At 43.1% G+C, this 14,688-nt stretch overlaps 2 long non-coding RNA genes across 2 annotated transcripts; both read right to left on the reverse strand.

The window, feature by feature from the left end:
- Positions 1–1,686: 1,686 nt before the first annotated feature.
- On the reverse strand, positions 1,687–12,845 carry LOC112546009 (uncharacterized). The gene is made up of 2 exons (XR_012901542.1): positions 12,709–12,845; positions 1,687–2,758 (listed from the first exon to the last, which is right to left on the reverse strand). It is a non-coding gene; the product is annotated as an uncharacterized LOC112546009 (long non-coding RNA).
- Positions 6,604–11,648, reverse strand: LOC142827114 (uncharacterized). The gene is made up of 3 exons (XR_012901544.1): positions 11,548–11,648; positions 9,217–9,424; positions 6,604–7,364 (listed from the first exon to the last, which is right to left on the reverse strand). It is a non-coding gene; the product is annotated as an uncharacterized LOC142827114 (long non-coding RNA).
- Positions 12,846–14,688: the final 1,843 nt, after the last annotated feature.

Below are 14,688 nucleotides of genomic sequence, written 5' to 3' on the forward strand. Positions count from 1 at the left end.
GATGTGCTGACTTTTTAAAAAGAGAAGCACAGATAGCATCTCTGCAGAATGTACAGCAGTAAGTGCTGTGCATTGTGAAGAGGCATCTCTGAGCTGCTCCAAGAAGGCAGATCACAGATAAAATCTTGCAGTTTGCTGGTGTCCTCACTCTGCATTTGTAAGCAACAAGTAGCCAGAGGCAGTTTTATTACGAGCTGCAGCAAGGGAAAAACTGGTTCAAACGGGGGGGGGGGGGGGGTAGGGGGGGAAGCCCCCCTCCCCAGGCAGATCTTCAAATACAAGCAGTTATGAAGCAGTTTATATACTGTCCATTAGATATAATAATAATAACAATTAGTCTCCTTCCCATTACAAACATCAATGGCTAACAGTTATTTAGTTCCACCCAGATGCTCCTTATCTCAAGGTCCCTGCCAGAGTCAGCATTCTATCTTTATCTCCATATGGAGGTGAGAGGCAAAGGCAGCGTCTAATTACAGATCTCGTGTTGTCAGGCCACAGACTTAGCCTGACTCTTGCTCTCTTGTTAACAAGACCAAGATGGCTGCACACAAATTCCCTTATTTCCTTTTCTTGCCTCCACACTGGTGAGGAAGTCAGACTGGTATGACCGCGAGCTGACATGCAATCAAACTTCCAGCAAAACTCATTCTTGCTAAATCAGAGGTAATAGAGTGACTCACAGCAGCATGTAACATAACTCAAGTTGGCTTTTAAATTGATTTAGCTCTAAGCCTGGGTGCTGGAACTAGGAGTGCTGGGGGTGGAGGGAGGCAGTCTGCAGCACCCTCTGACTTGCAGTGGTTTCCATCACATCCCCAGAGTTTACAGTTTGGTTTAATGGCTCTCAGCAGTTCGGCTGTACAAACTATTCCAGCACCCCTGATTCTAAGATTGTACAGCCCCCCTGTATGGACACATGAGTTAGTTAACAAGTGGCTTATATCAATATAGCTTCCCTTGATAACTAAATCAATATAAGCCAGTTGTTAATTGATTAAGGGGTGTCTATACAAGGTGTGTCACCAACGTTAACCAAATTAGTTTTAGTTAGACCCGTCCTGAAAGAGCAAAATGCAGGATAGACCATTTCCCCCTGACTATGTGCCTTTCATAACCATGCCCAACTTCCGGAGTAGGCACAACACATCAGTACATGCCATGTATAACAGAGTATTCAACCTTGCTCACAAAGGGAGCATAACACTCCCACTCAGCTTACTTTTTATTGTTTTGCCTAGCATTTGATGCAACTTAAATGCTTTTCCTCTCCAGTGCTCTCTGCAATGGACCTGAAAATCAGGCCCATGACTAATATCAATGGCTATAAGGCTGAATAGGAATTCTAATTATGGACTGGCATGCCGTGAATGGGCTAATTTCACTGCACTCCCTGAAGCATTTCAGTAGAAGGTGAATGAGAGCAAGAGAAGGGAGAAAATGCTCCAATTATTTAGTGCCTCCAAACTGAGAAATCGTGAAATGACTTCTTTTTTGCTTTGTATTCTGCTGCCCTCCACTAAAGGGACAGTGATGGGAGCAAAGGAAATAGGGCAAAAGTGCTTCTATATTTCCTTTTCATTGCAGAGAAAAAAGGGAAAGCATTATATTTTTTCACTTTGCCAAAGACTTTAGGGGTTTCTGATCTGAAGTCAAATCACAACCCCGTCTAGCCACTCCACCAAAATTATTCAGAAATGTCTTTATTTTCTATGTTTGCGATGTTTTTTACCTTTTTGTTCTCAAAGGATGTGGTAAGCAACATGACAAGAACTACAGAAAGGCAGAAATATTCTTGAGCTACAAAACCCATCTAATAAACAAAAGTGTAAATTACTGATGTTAATATGCTACAGTTGGGATCTTAATAAATTAGTCAATGTCAAACAAAAACTCATTGTACAAAGCCAGAACTAGCTATAGAAATAACTAAAGACCAGATCCGGTAAACATTTAACAAGGTGCATAAGTTTTTTCATGTGAGTACAGGAGATCCCAGTATACATCTCCCCCTTATTCATTATTTAAGATGTCCATCACACATCAACAATAAAGAAATATATTTTGTTTCATGTTTCTGAACTGCATTTCCATCATTTGCATGGATTGAGACCAATGTGAATTGGAACATGTTCCCCTGTTGTACAATAGTTACGTTCGCCTGTCACCTCCCAAGCTTATTACCTATGGAGGACATTCTACGTGCTGATTAATGAGATGGCAGGTGAAGGAAAGTCCAGTATAGAGGAGTCTTGGAAGTCCTACAACAGCTTGAATAATGTGGAAAACATTGACCAGTTTGTGGGAAGAAGTCACGTTTCAATGTATGAATGGCCAGATGATGTCCACAGTTTCATGGGATTTGAGGCAATTCCTGCTCTCAAGCAAGAAATTTAAGTTGGTAAAGGATGTTGGCTTTGAGGAGATGGGTGAAGAGGCTGTGCAAGTCATTGGGATCTCACAATGATCAACTGACAAATGAGGGACTGATCGAGTTGAACCAACAATGAATATCCAAAGAAAGCAAAGATGATGATGACACAGGGCAGGAAGCCAGGAGTTTGATATCAACAAATCTCTCCCATTTCTTCAGATTGCTGGATGAGATGATGGGAATCATACAGAGCAGTGATCCAGTTTGTAAACCGTCTGCCAAAGCCTCCAGGGCTCTCCATAATTCAATGGCTTGCTACAGGGAGATCTGTTGTTCAAAGATTCATGCAGGAGAGCCGACGTTGATAAAAATCCTTTAGGATGTCTGAAATCAAAAAGCCAGCCATGAAAAAAGCCAGTCCAAGAAAATCCATCTACCACACTACCTAAACTTAGCATAATTGACACTGCATTACACTGTATTAAACTGGTCTATGTGTTTGCAGGATGTCAGTAGGGTTCTACATTATTTTATTCAAGGTTTTCTATGTAAAATCTGCACTATATAAACTGTCAATGTAAAAAGGAACATTGTGTAGGCAAAAAAGAGCATTGTCATAGGTGACTGTGGAGAAGTTTTAAACTCATATGCCACCTTATTCTATTATTTCTAAAAATTATTCTAAAAATTTCCCACTCCACGTCGCTTTGGTATCCATTGCCATTTTCAATAACTTAGGCTTCAGAAAGAAGGATTAAGATAAAAAAAATGGAGAACCATGGCCCCTGGCCATCTCTTTCTTACCACATCTCTGGACTGGTAAATTCTGGCAGGGGAAATTTTCAACAGAAGGGCTGAGGTTCCCAAAAAGCTATTTGTGCAACCCAGAAAGGCACTTAGAAAACTAGCAGATTTAACATCCCTGCTATCATTTTGGACTGAAAAAATCTAGTTCACCTGAAACATATTTTACCTGCTTTAATTGCTCTCTCATTTCTTCCTCTTATCTAACAAATCATTAGTTAGTTTACCAAGGAAATTTGCTGTCAGCCTTGTCTTTGGCATGAGATCCAGAGTATCCACTCACCTGGGATGCAGCGCCTGACCCTTTGGGACTGACTGGAAGACTCTAATGTGTGGTGATTTTTGGTTTTATTAACTTTTCACCGTAGAAGTCCAAATTGTCTGGGTGGTAGTATCGGCTAGAGTATCTAAGGGCCTGTCTCTGGCTCCACGTAAGTTAGTATAGTGTTCCAGGCAGGGCCATCCTGAGGCATAGGCAGCTGCATAGGGCACAGTAAAAAAAATATGGTTTCCTAGGCAGCTGCATGCTGTACATACCTTGGGCCATCACTGGGACAAGACAGCAAGGGGCGGCTGCAGCAGCCAACCCCATGCCCTGGACTGCCTATGGGTTGTGCCCAGCCACCACTCATTAGCACTTTTCCCTTTCTGCTGGAAGCGGAAACCACATCCAGTCTCCTACTGACTGCTGGCTGCCTCCTGCTCTGCCTCCAACCTACAGCCTGGCATCTCCTCTCTGCTTTCCCATCAACCTCCCTACCCTGCTCCTGACCTCTGTGGCCCTGAAACCTTCTCCCCACAGCTCCTGCCTACACAGCTCCCCTGTGGACTGGCCAGGCCCTCCCCTGTGGACTGGCCAGGCCCTCCCCTGTGGGAGAGGTGGAGGTGCTCGGGCTGGGTAGGTTACCAGCAATCATAAGGACGGCCCTGAAATCTCAGTGAATTTACCAGGAGGATGGGAGTGTCTACCCAGTTTTTCAACAGTCTGCCCTGCCACTGGCCTTCTCAGTTGTGACTCATGCCAGACACAGACATGTCTGTTTTGCTTTTTTCCCCATACATTCAATTAATGTTTTAATCGGATGTATGTAACTGTCACAGATTTTTGCTCACTGTTGTGTCCTGTTCAGTTTGAATATACTTACCATTGAGCCAAATTGACTTCTGAAAGTCCTATGTCAATTTGGAAGTTTATGGCTGAAGGACAGACTGCAACAAAAGAGGTGAACTTTTTGTGCCCATCTAAGGTGGCAGACCTCTTACACATCCCCAGGTTGTGGGAAACTATTGCAAAACAAATCTCTCTCTGCTTTCTGAAAGATGTGGGTTATGGATCAGTGAAAGTAAATTACTAGTGACCTTTCTCAAATTCTGCCCCCCAGTTACATGCATGCAATCTCATTGAAGCAAATGGAATTGCATACATGTAACTCGGAGCAGAAAATACCACTGAGCTCTTGAATCTTTTCAGATCTGTACTCCTTAAGGCCTGTACCAAAAGCCCACCAAAGTGACTAGAAAGCTCCCTACTGACTTCAGCGGCATTCTTCCTGGCTGTGTCTAGACTGGCAAGTTTTTCCGCAAAAGCACTTGCTTTTGCGGAAAAACTTGCCAGCTGTCTATACTGGCCACTTGAATTTCCACAAGAACACTGACTTCCTACTGTCTGAAATCAGTGCTTCTTGCAGAAATACTATGCTGCTCCCTTTCGGGCAAAAGTCCTTTTGCGCAAAGCTTTTGCACAAAAGGGCCAGTGTAGACAGCTCAGATTTGTTTTGCGCAAAAAAACCCTGATAGCAAAAATGGCGATCAGGGCTTTTTTGCGGAAAAGCGTCCGTGCCAATCTAGACGCTCTTTTCCGCAAATGCTCTTTTCCATTAAAAGCATTTGCAGAAAATCATTTCAGTCTAGACGTAGCCCCTTTGAGCAATCTCTCTGGGTCACATCCAAGATGGTGAACTGCATAGCCAAAGATTTGCTCTCGGTACATAAGTCCTAGTTCAGCAAAGGACTTAAGCACAAGCTTAACTGTAAGCACCATAGTAGCCCTATTGAAACTAATACGCTTAATTTTAAACAGTACATAATTCCCAATTATGAGCTTAACTATGCTCATAAGCAAGAACTATGCTTGAGTCCTGAATCATCACTATCTACTGCCAGACAATGAAAATCACTAGTGTTAACAACAACAGAAAGCTGGAATAATGCAGTGGTTCATCAGACCCACCATCCTACAGGAGTTCTTGAACACCTTTCAGCTTATCTGTGAAGGATCTAACACTCAAATCATCCTGCAACACTCCCTGAAGGGCTCTTGGTACCGAAACCAAGGAATAGCTTATACAGAATGGCCCTTACATGTAGTTTTTCATCTGTGACAAATAAAATATTGATAGCAGTCTTCATTTTGCGTTACCCTTCCAAAACATACTGTGTAGTAAGCCATAACAGAATGGAAATTGCTTATAAAAATGTGAGAGTGGATGGCAGAATTTCATAGTGTGAGCAACAGTGATTTTTCACTTCACATGCTATTTACCATGAAATGCGGCAATATGAACTGCAAGATGCAGCAATAAATGTTGGTCAGATTTTTAGTATTGTTGGGCTATATGTAGTTTGCATTTATAACATTTATAATTAGTTCATTATGCTACCATCTATATCTGATTATTCACTTACCTGGCCCACCTACCCCATAATTGTAGCTGAGCATCCCATTAAGATATTATGTATCATTATCTTCATTTTACAGATAGGAAAATGAGGACTAAATACCTTTATAAATCTGGCCCTACGTGACTTAACCAAGGTCTCTAGGAAATCTGAGGCAGAACCTTGAATTGAAGCCAGATTCCTAAGGGTCAGTCCAGTAAGTCCATCCTCATATCTTTTGAGTATAAATAGGCTTCATGAACACTGTTGTGTCCAACAGGCATTGTCTTTTCTCCATACAAACCTAATCACAATCCCTATGCTGTTCTACATTATGTCCACCAAAGAAATAATTAGGAAACTGCTCTGGATTGAATAGCCAGGTCAAGGCAGCAGTTGGATAGAATAACGCTTAAGCACAGACCATATATGGACATTGGAATGGGTTAAACAGGGACATCTGGCAGAGATGGATTTGGACACAACTCCCAGGGTCAGATCCACAACTGTCCTTTCAGGGCAATCATATTATAGCAGCAAGAGGGGTAAGTTCCACTGCCTGGGTCACTAGGAGAAATCTAGTGACATTTGCAAGTTAACAAGGCACATCTTCAAAAGAGCAAAACCTTTTGTTCTGAATGACTGAGTTATTTTACAAAATTACAGCTGTGATTCATTAATCCCTCTTTTAAAGCTGCTCCAGGCTGGAATAGTCATCATGGTTAGGGGCATTAGGATAAAACAATAATGAGGATATAAAACAGATTTTGATTGATAAATTCAATATATTCTTAACCCTAACATGTATAACAAAGTTTCATCAGGGTCTCTGCACACCATAAAAGGAAATGGCAGCCATGCAGGAACATATGTAAATTGGCCAAACAGTGGAAAGGATGTGTGTTCTGAGCTGCTATTATTTTATCTATTTGGATCTTTTTGAATTAGCTTTCCAAATATCTCAGTGGAAGATAGACAAGAAGGCAGCCACCAGGACTGAGAGCAGAGAAATGAGCTTTTTGGGCCCCCTTTTTTACTTGCCTGGGTTTAAACTGAACAGTTTGCAGCACCATATGGCAAAGGTTGAGGTCAGACAGATAAAACGTTTCATTGCGCTGAAGAATGGTTAACAACACGGGAATGTAAATTCTAACACATCGTAAAACTGTTGCAAAGCAGGCTGAAAGGAGACTTTAGTTATGGCAGGAAATCTGTTTCCCAGCTCCACCCTATTTCTTCCAGTTCATTACAGGTATTGTGGGAGGCAAAAGGAGGCTTGAGTCATCCCTTGGCAATCTGTGCCCTGCTCCTACAACAGATTTCTAACGACTTTTCAATGATGATTTAAGAGGGTCTGTGTCTTGCAGTTGTAAAGGATTTCATCTCTGCCCCCTCCTCACATACAGACCCAGGGAGCTGCACACACACAATCTCTCAACAGCAGCATTAGTATTGGCCACTTTTGTCCCATTTTCGCTTCAGCGCTCTCTCTCTGCTGCACAATTCTCCCGAAGGTCACTGGATCAACCTAGTGGAAAGAGAAACCCCCAAAACCTGAATGGGTTACATCGGCATAGGATTCATGGCAATTTGTAGCCGTGTTGGTGGCAGGACCACCCCACCACCCAAATGAAACTCGCAATAACCCTGCAAGGAACTGGAGCTGAAAAATGTGGTGTAGAAATCTGCCCCTCCCCCACACTTTGCCTTATCAGTCATCACTCACTGAGATGTGCACTAAACCTGCCTCAATCTCCTTCATGTCCATTCAGCTCCCCAGGGGAGCACTGCCTTGTGAATTGGAGTGGATGGTGAGGGAACCCCAGGCTGTGTGAGAGGAAATGGAGCCTGAAGAGATGCCTGCAGCTGAGTCCTTGAGCAGGAGCAAAGCAAAGCCAGAGACAGACCGAGAGATGAACTAAGGGAGAAAAACCTTTTCTGGTTTGCATCAATATTTTCCTAGGTGCTAGATTTCCTTTACCTTCCTGCTCACACAATGCAGTGTCTGCTGTGCTCTTCAGAATGTCTCTCTGATCCTTCTGGGGCCTTCTTCCACTGCTGCTTTAGCTGTCCTATCTCTGTTAGGGGATGTCTACACTACCCTCCTAGTTCGAACTAGGAGGGTAATGTAGGCATACCGCACTTGCAAATGAAGCCCAGGAATTGAATTTCCCGGGCTTCATTTGCATAAGCGGGGCGCCGCCATTTTTAAAACCCCGCTAGTTCGAACCCCGTGCAGCGCGGCTACATGGGGCACGAACTAGGTAGTTCGAACTAGGCTTCCTAGTTCAAACTACCGTTACTCCTCATTTCACAAGGAGTAACGGTAGTTCGAACTAGGAAGCCTAGTTCGAATTACCTAGTTCGTGCCCCGTGTAGCCGCGCTGCACGGGGTTCGAACTAGCGGGGTTTTAAAAATGGCGGCGCCCCGCTTATGCAAATGAAGCCCGGGAAATTCAAATCCCGGGCTTCATTTGCAAGTGCGGTATGCCTACATTACCCTCCTAGTTCGAACTAGCGGGGTAGTGTAGACATACCCTACGTGTTCAGGATGAATCTTAATATATGGAGATATACCTATCTATCTTGTAGAATTAGAAAGGACCTTCAGAGGTCATTAAGTCCAGTCCCCTGCCCTCATAGCAGGGACAAATACCATCCCTGATAGATTTGCCCCATATCCCTAAACAGCTCCCACAAGGAGTGAGCTCATAACCCTGGATTTAGCAGGGCAATGCTCAAACCACAGTTATTTCTCTCCCCCCCATATGAAAGTCTTGGTTCAGTCCATTGACTTTAATGCCAGTTTTGTGGGCTCTAGCCCAGAAAGGCCAAGGTAAGCTGCACATAGAAGAAATATAAAATGATCGCTGTCAAAAACAACATCACCATCATTGTTTTCTTGGCTATTCACCTACCATAAATATGTCATCATTGATGTCTTTCAGATCTGCCCCTGTACATGCAGCAGGAAGTGTCTTGCTAACCGTGTGCTCAGAGAAACGTGCATTTGCTTCCCATGTTATTTAGCAGGGAAATGGAGGATTTAGTTTCTGTCACCACCTCAAGACATTGCTCAGTGCTGCTAGAGCTTGCACTGAATGACAGGATTTCACTGGTTTCATGTGGCCCCATTTCTTAAGACACTGTAGTTACACGGACTAATCATGCCATTAGCCGTGAACCATCTAGAAATAACTAATCATCACTGCCCTGGCATTAATAGCCTCTTTCATAATATTTCATTGCTTGTACAAAGAGACCTTCCCTGGGCAAGCCCCACAGGTCCTCAGGTACAGGAATGAATGGAGACCACCCAAAGACACAGCCAGCTGGGCATCACTGTCACTATTCTAGGAGGTCTGCCTAATGTTTAATACTTTGCCAAGATGTCCAAGAACAGGCCCATCTCCTCTCTGGTGCAGGAAGCAAGCCTGAAACACGGGAGTTTTTGGTTGGTGTTGATTTCTTTTCATACAATCATAGACCTGGAAGGAACTTGGAGAGATCATCAAGTCTTCTCCCCTGCACTCATGGCAGGACCAAGCACTGTCTAGACCATCCCTGACAGGTGCTCCACAATGTTCCCTGTAGATTGTAAAAGAAAATAGAAGGAGAGGCAGAATTAATCCAGAGTTTGATCTGTGACCTGCACGTGGGGAGGATCAGAGTGAGGGGCACCTAGCTTCAGCAATTAAAATCTAGGGCAACATGTGACTCCTCATGTCCTCCTCACGTGTCATCTCTGATCTGAAGTCTTTTCCAGCTGGAATTACACTGTTGAATCTTATGCCACAGAGAGGTGTCTGGAAAGGCTAAGTGTACTCCTTTGAGATGACAGCTAGTGGCTGGCATGCTCCAAATCTCCAGACACCTTGGGAAGCTCTGGAAGGAATCCTTTTATATTGGTTGCAATAATCCTAGGTCTCCAGGTTTGGCAGAGCCAGGCTGCTTAATCAAGGGTGGCTGTAGAGAGATGGGGCCAGAGCTGCCTCATGACACAGTATATGGAGAGGCTTGTGCAGTGGCCCTTTTCCATGGCACTCAGGCTAGCTGAGCAGGCGAGGGGAATTGGCTGGCTTCAGAGGGCAGCCCCAGGCCCAGATCCCTGCTGACTGGGGATTTGTCTTCTCTGACCTGGCGTTCTCTGCTTGAGCTCCTGCTGCCATCCCCCCAGCTCCTAAGGGATATCAGGGGATGGGGGGTACTTTGTTTTCAACTTGGAGCTGTGGAGAGGAGCTTTCTCTACAGGGCTCTTCAGAAAGGGCCTTTGTCTCGACCACTGTCACTGGGTTACTGGCTCCTTGTCTTCCAGACCCAGCAAGGGGAAAGGCCTCATGGACGCCTGCTCCTTCCCCACACACACAGCAGGAAAAGGAAACAGGCATGTGGGGGATAGGATTGCCCTTCTCTGCTCCTTGCCAGGATCTGGCTTTCTGCTTCCTTCTTCCCTGTCCCCACTCCTGCCCAAGCAAGGAGAGCAGGCCACGGATAGCCAGGCAGTAGCTGGATTAATTTTGACTCACAATCCTCATGGGCCATCCTAAGGCTTGATGCCACCACTGTCCCCAAGAATGAAATCCAAGGGCCAAGGTCAGCATCCAATATTGCCCTAGGGATAAGGCCTGCCATGCCACTGGGAGCATCTCCCTTCCACCCTGAGTCCCACCCCCATACCAGGGGGTGCTGAAAGGTGAGAGGACCTGCTGTCACATTGGTGTTAATGAGGAAACTGATAAACACCCATCCAGGGTGTCTTGAACCCCTCAACACAGTTGTCTTTAAAATCACACACACAGCCACTCAAAAACCAGCAGCCATTTCTCTCAATGTTGGTGCTTCTTTGGCTGCATTTTTTTCCCATTCTTACATTTTGCCATTGTTACAATAAATACAAAGATTTAGCGCACAATAGCAACTACAAAAATATACGCACATACATAAATACATAAGTAGCAAGGGACATGTTTATGTCACCTATTTGTGCAGCTCTTAGCTGCTTCTTGTGCTTATAATTCATTCCTCGGTGCTGTATCCAAAAATATGGAAGCCTTTCTAGTCAATAAGCAAGACAAGCATGCATAAATAATAAGCCAGCACCCTGCTAAACAGCAGCTGATTTCACGTCTTTAGGGATAAATTGCAAAAGTGTGATAGTCGGAAATGTTCCGCAATCTCTCAGCCTGTTTTAATGAGGCAATGGGAGACTACATACATTTGTGAGATGTTTGAACATTGGTGCCTGTGGGTTATTCCCTCCCCCTTCCTTTCCCTTTCCTAGGCATTTACCGCCTAGTTCAGCTAGGCCTGCTAGGATCTGTGAATTGTGTCCTCTCGCCCCTTTTCAGCACCGCTGTGAGGCGAGGGTGATTAATGTCCTTTTTTTAATCTAGGAAGATGTTAAAAGCGTGGAGAACATCGAGTTCAATTATGAAATATGAAGTGCTGCAAGGTCAAGTCCATTGGAGCCCCACAAAGGAAGAAATGCTCCCAGGAGACTCGGATTGCTCGTCAGATGAGTGATCGTCATGTCCTCGGAAAGAATTAGATTTTATTACCGGCTTTTTGGCAGCATTTATAGTTTAACGTGGCTGGAATTAGAGAGCACTTTCTGAGTCTGATTTCCCCTCCCCCGTCCTCTTTCTTCAAAAGCTGCTCCAATTACTCATTGAGTTGGAGGTGCCCGCCAGAGTATGCAGGTGGTAACGTACCTTTGGAGGGCTGTCTTGCAAGGGTGCTATTCACAGCCTCCGTTTGCATAATCTCTGATTTCTTCTTAAATCCTCTCTCTCTCTCTCTCTCTCTCTTTCTCTCTTTCCTGCTCCCCTCAAGATACCTCAAAAAGTCTTGCCTGTTTTTTCTCTGTGTGCCTTGCTAATGCTGATTGTTTTTATCAAGTGGGTGCAAAGCAGAGATTCGTCACACCTTCCTCCCCTACCAAGACTAATGTGTTTACTTTTCACATCTGCCAAGACTTTTAACATCACAGCACGAGGAAAGCCCCAAAGACAAATCGAGAAATGAGCAAATTAATAATGGCTGGCAACTGGTATCCTGCAGCAACTCAGTCCTTTACCTTTTGGTGCTGTTTGCCCTTCCTTAAAGTTCTCCCATGTCCTACATTACAAAGTGACTTCTTCTGGGCAAAGAAGAAACTAACTGGTGTCATTAGGATCCATTGTAGTAAATCTTAAAACTCCCAGTTTACTCTGCTTGGAAGGTTAATACAAACCAGAGGAGGCATCAGAGCCTTAAGCTATGGATTTGCAGGCAGAATGTACATACAAGTGTGTGTTTTTGGGAAGGGAAGTTAACATTATTTAAATTTGCTTTGGTTTTTCGAATATTCAAAACTAGATCTAGGCACTAGATCGGGTCCTAATAGCATAAACCTGAGACAGGAATAGTTCTAGTAAGCAATGTATAAATTTACCCACACCACTGTGCCAATACACATCAATCTGACCTATAATTTCCATCAGACATTCAAATCCTGGGCATCTCCTATAAAACTGTGGAAAAAAAGACCTAGCTCAATGTACAGCCACCAGAGTCAAAAAACAAACAGCATGCAGAAAAAATGAGACAGAAAATAATGCTGAAACTATGATTATGCCATTATATACATTAACAGTGTGGAATATTCTCAAGGTGCTTAAGTTTGGTACAGAAGCTAGCATGCATTCTTTATTTGGCAGGAAAGATACAATCTGTTTTGTGGTCAAGAATACTGGGGTAATATGCATATTGTATGGCTCGTGTCCTAGCTTCACAAGCAAAAAATAATTATGCATCCTAGTCCCCTTTGGCATACTACCAAAACCCATCTGTATCGTGTAATGATAAACAAACTTATAAATGCATTCACATACTTGAAAGGAAGGATGGTTAAGGCACTGAACTAGGACTCAGTTTACTGGCTCTGCCACAGATTCTCTGGGAAAGTCATCTAATCTCTTTCTGTACCCTTGTCTTTCTTCTGAGAAATGGAGAGAATAGTGTTTCTTAGTCTCACCTTTTGCCTGTGTACATTCTTCAGGGTTCTGATGGCATGATTGTACAGTGCCTGTCACAATGGAGCCTCAGTCTCACTTAGAACCCTAATACAAATAAATGACAGAATAACAGCATACTGAATGCTTAATATATACACAAAGGACCAGAGACATAGAAAAGGCACACAGGGCCAAGTTGAGAATATAAGAATGGCCATACTAGGTCAGATTGAATGTCCATCTTGTCCAGTATCCAGTGGCACTAACACCTCCTTATCCCTACTGGAAATACCTCGCCTAATACATCCCAAGACCGTATTAGCCTTTTTCACGGCCATGTCACAATGGCGGCTCATAGTCATTCTATAATCAACCAGGACTCCGAGGTCTTTCTCCTCCTCCGTTACTTCCAACAGATGTGTCCCCAGCTTATAACTAAAATTCTTGTTATTAATCCCTAAATGCATAACTTTATACTTCTCACTATTACATTTCATCCTATTGCTATCACTCCAATTTACAAGATCATCCAGATCTTCCTGTATGATATCCCGATCCTTTTCTGAATTGGCAATAGCTCCCAACTTTGTGTCATCCACAAATTTTATCAGGACACTTCCACTTTTGGTGCCAAGGTCAGCGATAAAAAGATTAAATAAAATTGGCCCCAAAACTGATCCCTGAGGAACTCCGCTAGTAACCTTCCTCCAACCTGACAGTTCACCTTTCAATATGACCCACTGTAATTTCCCCTTTAACCAGTTGCTTATCCACCTCTCAACTTTCATATTAATCCCTATCTTTTCCAGTTAACCAATAATTCCCCATGTGGTACTGTATCAAATGCCTTACTAAAGTCGAGGTAGATTAGATCCACTGCATTTCCTTTATCTAAAAAATCTGTTACTTTCTCAAAAAAGGAGATCAGGTTGGTTTGGCACGATCTACCTTTTGTAAAACCATGTTGTAATTTGTCCCAATTGCCATTAACCTCAATGTCTCTAACTACTTTCTCCTTCAAAATTTTTTCCAGGATCTTACATACTACAGATGTCAAACTAACAGGCCTATAGTTACCCAGGTCTCTTTTTTTCCCTTTCTTAAAAATAGGAACTATATTAGCAATTCTCCAGTCAAATGGTACAACCCCTGAGTTTAGAGATTTATTAAAGAATTTTGCTAATGGACTTGCAAGTTCATGTGCCAGTTCCTTTAATATTCTTGGATGAAGATTATCTGTGCCCCCCGATTTACTCCCATTAAGCTGTTCAAGTTTGGCTTTTACCTCAGATATGGTAATATCTACCTCCATATCTTTAGTCCCATTTGTTATGTTACCATTATCCCTAAGCTCTTCATTAGCCTCATTAAAGACAGAAGCAAAGTATCTATTTAAATATTGGGCCATTCCTAGGTTATCCTTAACCTCCACTCCATCCTCAGTAATTAGCGGTCCTACTTCTTCTTTTTTTGTTTTTTTCCTATTTATATGGCTATAAAACCTTTTACTATTGGTTTTAATTCCCTTTGCCAGGTCCAACTCTACCTGACTTTTAGCCTTTCTCACTTTGTCCCTACATGCTCTAACCTCAATAAGGAAGCTTTCTTTACTGATCCCTCCTATTTTCCACTCCTTATATGCTTTCTGCTTTTTCTTAATCACCTCTCTGAGATGCTTGCTCATCCAGCTTGGTCTAACATACCTGCCTATAAAATTTTTCCCTTTTCTTGGGATACAGGCTTCTGACAGCTTCTGCAACTTTAACTTAAAATAATTCCAGGCCTCCTCCACTTCAAGATCCATAATTTCTTTAGTCCAATCAACTTCCCTAACTAATTTCCTTAATTTATTAAAGT

Source organism: Pelodiscus sinensis, chromosome 1 (assembly GCF_049634645.1).
Source record: "Pelodiscus sinensis isolate JC-2024 chromosome 1, ASM4963464v1, whole genome shotgun sequence".
Lineage (NCBI taxonomy): Eukaryota > Metazoa > Chordata > Testudines > Trionychidae > Pelodiscus > Pelodiscus sinensis.